The sequence below is a fragment of the Meriones unguiculatus genome, chromosome 5 (assembly GCF_030254825.1).
Source record: "Meriones unguiculatus strain TT.TT164.6M chromosome 5, Bangor_MerUng_6.1, whole genome shotgun sequence".
Classification (NCBI taxonomy): Eukaryota; Metazoa; Chordata; class Mammalia; order Rodentia; family Muridae; genus Meriones; species Meriones unguiculatus.
The window spans coordinates 49207904-49214849 of NC_083353.1; positions in this window are offsets into that span (position 1 = coordinate 49207904).

Genomic DNA, 6946 nt, shown 5'->3' on the forward strand with positions numbered 1-6946 from the left:
CTACACAGAAACAAAGTAAAACGAAAAACCTGGCATCTCCTGTACTTCTCTGCCACAGAAGTGCCAGAAAGGGTATGAAAACCAATCCTCACTCTGGTTTCCCTATCCCAAGATTTCCAGGGAGGCAAAAACTTACAAGGCCAAAAATGTCTTTTTGACCCCTGAGGCCCTGGACCTCAACAGGTCTCTTTTGTCCACTTTTGGGCGCCTCTAGAACACATTGAGGCTTTTCAAATCAATGAATAGAAGAAACAAACACTTAAAGCAGGCAGACAACACAAAAGACATTTACCCATGGGGTTAAGTTATCAGGGTTCGGATTCCTAGAGGTCCTGAGGCACCTTGGACCAGACCCCAAATGTAATGCCAGGTTCAGGAGATCCTCAGAGCCCTTAGGAGACCACTCGATACAATAGCAAGAGAGATTTATTATGAGAGCAATCAAACTCGAGACCGAGTCTCACTGATTCAGCAGTAGAGAAGTGGGACATGGAGCCCTGAGTGAGCAAGGTTTTTTAGGGAAAGTCTGTGATCAGGGAGTTTTCATGACAGCAAACAGGGAAGCACATGTTTCTATGACAGCAAACAGGGCATATGCCTTGATGTTACAGGATTAGGTAAAAGTTAGATGGGTGAAGTGACCTTTTCTGAATCACAATTACCTAAGGTATATGTCTCTCTGAGTCACAGTTGCCTAAGACATATGATCACAATGGCTGTTCTTTTAATCTATATCTGAAACATTGGGGAGAATTTTCCCACCAGATTATCAACCAATTTCCCTTGATTATTGCCAGGGAGATTGTCTCTAATTTCTATGAAGTATTTATCCTATGATATTTCCTAGAGATGGTGCTGGGGAGTTAACTTTGTTTTCTGCCAGGTGCACATTTTGTGATATTTCCTGGTACCTGAATTCAGCTCCCAGTCAAGATGGCTCTTTATTTTATAATGGAGTTATTCTCAGGCTAACTATACCCAGGCTAACTTAAACTCTTCACTATGACTTTCTAGGTGGTGTTTCTTATGAAGTTAAACTGCGAAACTCAGTATAAATCACACATAAAAGTCACCCAGCTGAAGGGGAATTTTAATCTAGCAACCTGGCTACTCAGGCAGGAGATCACATGCGAAGACCTAGTTCTGTGCGATCTGGCTGAAATACAGACACACTCTTAGCACACACTCCTTTTTTTAAACTTTTATTAATTACACTTTATTCACTTTGTATCCCCCCCATGAACCCCACCCCCTCCTCCCCTCCTAATTCCACATTCCCTCCCCCTTCTTCATGCATGCACCTCCTCAAATCCACTGATAGGGGAGGTCCCTCTCTCCTTCCTTCTGAACTTAGTTTATCAGATCTCATCAGGAGTGGCTGCATTGTCATCTTCTCTGGCCTGGTAAGGCTACTCCCCCCTCAGGAGAAGGTGATCAAAGAGCAGGCCAATCAGTTCATGTCAGAGACAGTCCCTCTAATGATTACTATGGAACCCACTTGGACACTGAACTGCCATGGGCTACATCTGTGCAGTTGTTCTAGTTTATCTCCTTGCATGGTACTTGGTTGGAGTATGAGTATCTGGAAAGACACCTCTGTTCAAATTATCTGGTTTTGTTGCTCTCCTTGTGGAGCTCCTGTCCTCTCCAGATCTTACTATTTTCCACTTCTTTCATAAGATTCCATGCTCTCTGCCCAACAGTTAGCCATAAGTCTTAGCATCTGCTTTGATAGTGTGCAGGGCAGAGCCTTTCATAGGCCCTCTGTGGCAGACTCCTAACTTGTTTCCTGTTTTCTTCTTCTTCTGATGTCCATCCTCTTTGCCTTTTAGGATGGGGATTGAGCATTTTAGTCAGAATCCTCCCTCCTGATTAGCTTCTTTATATGTACAGATTTTAGTAGGTTTATCCTATATTATATGTCAATATAAATGAGTATATACCCTGTGTGTCTTTCTGCTTCTGGGACAGATAATTCAGGATGATCCTTTCCAGTTCCCACCATTTAACTGCAAATTTCATAATTTCCGTATTTTTCATTGCTGAGTAATATTCCATTGTGTAGATGTACCACAATTTTGGTATCCATTCTTCAGTTGAGGGACATCTGGGTTGTTTCCAGCTTCTGGCTGTTACAAATAAAGGTGCTAAAAACATGATTGAGCATATGTTCTTATTGTGTACTTGATCCTCTTTTGGATATATGCCTAGGAGTGCTATGGCTGGATATGAGGAAGCGCTATTTCTGTTTGTCTGATAAAGCACCAGATGGATTTCCAGAGTGGTTGTACAAGTCTACATTCCCACCAACAGTGGAGGAGGTTTGCCTTTCTTCTGAACCCATCCAGAATGTGTTTTCACTTGAGTTTTTAATCATGGCCATTCTGATAGATGTAATTTGAAATCTCAGGGTCATTTTGATTTGCATTCTGCTGATGGGTAATGAGGTTGAGCATTTCTATAAGAGTTTCTCTGCCATTCAATATTCCTCTACAGAGAATTCTGTTTAGCTCTGTTCCCCATTCTTTAATTGGATTACTTGGTTTGTTGCTTTTCAGCTTTTTTTAGTTCTTTATATATACTGGATATTAGCCATCTGTCAGGTAAAGAGTTGGTGAAGATTCTTTCCCAATCTGTAGGCAGTCATTTTGTTTTGATGACAGTGTCCTTTGCTTTACAGAAGCTTTTCAGTTTCATGAGGTCCCATTTATTGATTGTTGCTCTTAGAGCCCATGTTGTTGGTGTTCTGTTCAGGAAATTGTCTCCTATATTCATGATTTCTAGGGTCTTCCCCACTTTTTCTTCTAACCGATTTAATGTGTCTCATTTCATGTTGAGGTCTTTGATCCACTTGGACTTTAATTTTGTGCTGGGTGACAAGTATAAATCTATTGCATTTTTCTACATGAAAACATCCACTTAAACCAGCACCATTTGTTGAAGATGCTATCTTTTTTCCATTGTATGCTTTTGTCATCTTTGTCAAAGATCGTTTTCCATAAGTACCTGGGATTATTTCTGAGTCTTCAGTTTTGTTCCCTTGATCCACCATTGTGTTTCTATGCCAGTACCATGCAGTTTTTCTGACTGTTGCTCTATAGTACAGCTTGAGATCAGGGATGGAGATACCTCCAGAAGATCTTTTATTGTTGAGGTTTGTTTTAGCAATTCTGCGTTCCTTGTTATTCCATATGAAGTTGAGAATTTTTCTTTCAAGATCTGTAAAGAATTGTGTTGGTAATTTGATGGGAATTGCATTGAATCTGTAGATGGCTTTTGGTAAGATGGCCATTTTTACTATGTTATTCCTGTCAAGCCATGAGCATGGGAGATCTTTCCATTTTCTGATGTCTTCTTCTAATTCTTTCTTCAGAGACATGAAATTTTTTTCATACAGATCTTTGACTTGCTTGGTTAGGGTAACACCAAGGTACTTTATGTCATTTGTGGCTAATGTGAAGGGTGTTGTTTCCATAATTTCTTTCTCAGCCCTTTTGTCTTTTGTATACAAGAGGGCTACTGATTTTTTTGAGTTAATTTTGTATATGGCCACTTTGCTGAAGGTGTTTATCAGCTATAGGAGTTCCCTGGTAGAATTTCGGGGGTCACTCAGGTATACTATCATATCATCTGCAAATAGTGATACTTTGAGTTCTTCTTTTCCAATTTGTATTCCTTTGATCTCCTTCAACTGTCTTATTGCTCTATCAAGGACTTCCAAAACTATGTTAAAGAGATATGGAGAGAGTGGGCAGCCTTGCCTTGTCCCTGATTTCAGTGGGATTGCTTTAAGTTTCTCTCTGTTTAGCTTGATGTTGGCTCTAGGCTTGCTGTATATTGCCTTTATTATGTTTAGATATGTGCCTTGTATCTCTGATTCTCTCCAATACTTTAAATATGAATGGATGTTGAATTTTGTCAAATGACTTTTAAGCATCTAAGGAGGTTATACGTGTTTTTTTCTTTCAGTTTGTTATTTTGGTCTATCACATTGATGGATTTCCGTATATTGGACCACCCCTGCATACCTGGGATGAAGCCTACTTGGTCATAGTGGATGATATCTTTGATGTGTTCTTGTATTCAGTTTGCAAGTATCTTGTTGAGTATTTTTGCATCAATGTTCATAATGGAGATTGGCCTGAAATTCTCTCTTTTTTGGGGGGTCTTTTTGAGGTTTAGGTACCAAGGAGACTGTGGCTTCATAGAATGAGTTGGGTAGTGTTCTTTCTGTTTTTATTTTGTGGAACAGTTTGAAGAGAACTGGAGTTAACTCTTCTTTGAAGGTCTGGTAGAATTCTGTGCTGAAACCATCTGGTCCTGGGCTTTTTTTTGGATGAGAAACTCTCAATGACAGCTTCTATATCCTTGGTATATATGGGACTAATTAATTGATTTTCCTGGTCTTGATTCAGCTTTGGTAATTGGAATTGATCAAGAAAATTATCCATTACATTTAGATTTTCAAATTTTTTGGCATATACACTTTTGAAGTATATAAGTCCTAATGACTGTTTGGATTTCCACAGTGTCTATAGTTATATTCTCCTTTTCATTTCTGATTTTATTGATTTGGATGGTGTCTCTCTGCCTTTTAGTTAGCTTGGCTAAGGGTTTGTCGATCTTGTTGATTTTCACAAAGAACCAGCTCTTGGTTCCATTGATTCTTTGAATTGTTTTATTTGTTTCTAATTGATTGATTTCTGCCCTGAGTTTGATTATTTCCAGCTGTCTACTCCTTTTTGGTGTGTCTACTTCTTCCTTTTCTATGATTTGTAGGTGAGACATTAAGTTCTTTGAATGAGTTGTCTTGAATTTCTTCTTGAAGGCACTTAGTCCTACGAATTTCCTCTCAGCACTCCTTTCATTGTGTCGCATAAGTGTGGATATGTTGTGCCTTCATTTTCATTGAATTCTAGGAAGACTTTAATTTCTTTCTTTGTTTCTTCCCTGACCCAGCTGTCATTGAGTATCAAGTTGTTCAGTTTCCATGTGTATATAGGCTTTTTGCTATTTCTGTTGTTGTTGATGTCCAGCTTTATTCCATGGTGATCAGACAGGATACAAGGGATTATTTCACTCTTCTTGTATCTGTTGAGCCTTGCTTTGTGACCCACTATATGGTCTATTTTGGAGAAGGTTCCATGAGGTGCTGAGAAGAAGGTAAATATTTTGTGTTTTGGTTTAAGGTTCTGTAAGTGTCTGTTAGGTCCATTTGATTCATGACCTCTGTTAGAGACATTGTTTCTTTGTTACATTTCTGTTTTCTTGACCTATCCTTTGTTGAGAGTGGGGTGTTGAAGTCTCCCATTATTAATGTGTGGAGATCTATGTGTAGTTTAAGTTTTATCAATGTATCTTTTACAAATATGGGTACCCTTGTATTAGGGGCATAGATATTCAGGATTGTGATGTCTTCCTGGTGGAATTTCCCCTTGATGAGTATGAAGTGTCCTTCCCCATCTCTTTTGATTAATTTTGGAAGAAAGTATATTTTATCAGATATTAGAATGGCTACTCCTGCTTACGTCTTGGGTCCATTTACTTGGAAAGCAGTCTTCCAGCCCTTTACCCTTAGGTAATGTCTATCTTTGTGACTTAAGTGTCTTTCTTGAATGCAACAGGTTGCTGAATCTTGTTATCGCATCCATTCTGTTAGTGTCTCATTATTAAAGAATTGAGTCTATTGATGTTGAGAGAAATTAATGACCAGTTGCTGTTAGATCCTGTGATGTTGATGTTGGCTGTGGTCATATGTTTGTGTGCTTGGTTGATTTTTGTTTTACTGTAGTGAGGTTAATTATTTCCTGTCTTTTCTTGAAAATAGGTAGGTGTCTTGAATTGTATTTTTCCTTCTAGTGTCTTCTGTAATGCTGGATTTGTGTGTAGGTATTGTTGAAAGTTGTATTTTTCATTGAATATCTTGTTTTCTCTGTCTATGAGGATTGAGAGTATTGCTGGTTATAGTAGCCTGGGCTGACATCTGTGCTCTTTTAGATCCTGCATGATATCTGTCCAGGCCCTTCTGGCTTTCATAGTCTCATTTGAGAAGTCAGGTGTGATTCTGATGGGTTTGCCATTATATGTTACTTGGTATTTTTCCCTTGCAGCTTTTAATATTTTTTCTTTCTTGGGTATACATACTGTTTTGATTGTTATGTGGCGGGAGGACATTTTTTTCTGGTCTAATTTATTAATTTTTCTGTATGCCTCTTGTATTCTTATTGGCCTCTCTTTTAAGTTGGGGAAATTGCTTCAGTGATTTTGTTGAAAATATTTTCTGGGCCTTTGAGAAGGGAATCTTCTTTTTCCTAGATTCCTATTATTCTTAGCTTTTGTATTTTTATGTTGTCTTGAATTTCTTGGATAGTGTGTGTCAGAAAGCTCAGATGAGGAGGTCGTTGCGAACAGAAGACAAATTAAGCAGACACCATAGCAAAGCACCCTGGCTATGAGGAAGACCAACTGAGGCTCTCCACCACCAGAACTCAAGGGGAGTGTGAGAAATGCGCATTTCCAGGTCCTCATCAGACTTACAGAGCCAGAGCAACTGCCAACACTTTTGGGAAAGCCAAAGTCAGAACCACTGGTGCAGAGTATGGATGGCTGTCTAATCAGCCATCACCTCTTGGAGGTGGCTGGAAAGGGACATCTGGTCGCTGAGGAGGCTTGACTCACACTGTTCTGGGCCCAGTATTTCCCCAGTACTGCCTGTTGATGGCCACATGGATGGCTTTTCCCTCAGGGAGCTCTGTCTACCTACACACACAGTCCTGCCAACAGGGAGAGGGGTCAACCAACCAAGAGGTGAAGGAGATAACCTGAGTAGGCTTGGAGGCATGAACAGGCCTGACTTGTTGGAGGACCAGTGAGAGTGTAGGCTTGGTCTAGAGTGGGCCTACTGCACAGTTTCCCTACTGCACAGTTAAGAACTGAATTTGATTCT